Source organism: Penaeus monodon, chromosome 19 (assembly GCF_015228065.2).
Source record: "Penaeus monodon isolate SGIC_2016 chromosome 19, NSTDA_Pmon_1, whole genome shotgun sequence".
In the NCBI taxonomy this organism is placed as follows: Eukaryota; Metazoa; Arthropoda; class Malacostraca; order Decapoda; family Penaeidae; genus Penaeus; species Penaeus monodon.
Window position 1 is genome coordinate 15960935 of NC_051404.1, and position 755 is coordinate 15961689.

Sequence of the window (755 nt, forward strand, 5' to 3'; positions counted from 1 at the left end):
ACATAAGCCCACTGGTGGGAGAGAGCACAAGACAGTAAGAGACGGATAATAAGAACAACGAAAGCGAGAATAAAAATCTGACAACGAAAGACATCATAGGAAAGAGGGAAAAGGGAAGACGCTGGCAACCAAGCAAAAACCGATCACAAGAAAGCATAAAAGAATCCAAAGTAAAGATACCCAGCCCACCGAACCCGCAAGAAAGTGACCCTAAGACTGGCCTCCACCTGTTCAAGACACGTTCAAGGTCAGAGTGAAATGAAGGAAGGTCAGGGCGTGACAAAGATCAATACCTAATGACCGCCGGGGCGCCCTCTGGGGGAGGAAGCGCCCTTTAAAACTGCTACTCGCCGGCGATCGCAACTTTTTCCCAGTTTTTATTTATATTTCGTGATTTTTTCTGAACTATGTTTCCCACTCTCTTTTCATGATTTTCATCAGATTTCATTCTCTCTTTACTTTATTGTTTTATTTGTTCGCACTTATTCTTAATTTCTTTGTATTTTCACTTGTGTTTAGGTCTTTCTCTCTTTTGGTTTTGGTTGTTTTCCTTCGTTTTATACACTTTTCATTCGCTTTGATGTCATTTTATTCTTCAATTTACTTCCTTTTTAAATTTTCATTTTATTTCATTACTTTTCATTGTTTTGCAAAAATCAAGACTAGACTAGAACTACTGGAACAAACACCCGAAGTCAAACCAAGTCAAGCCAAATGAAGGTAAACCAAGTTAGTCTTGACCCCAACCTTTCAAC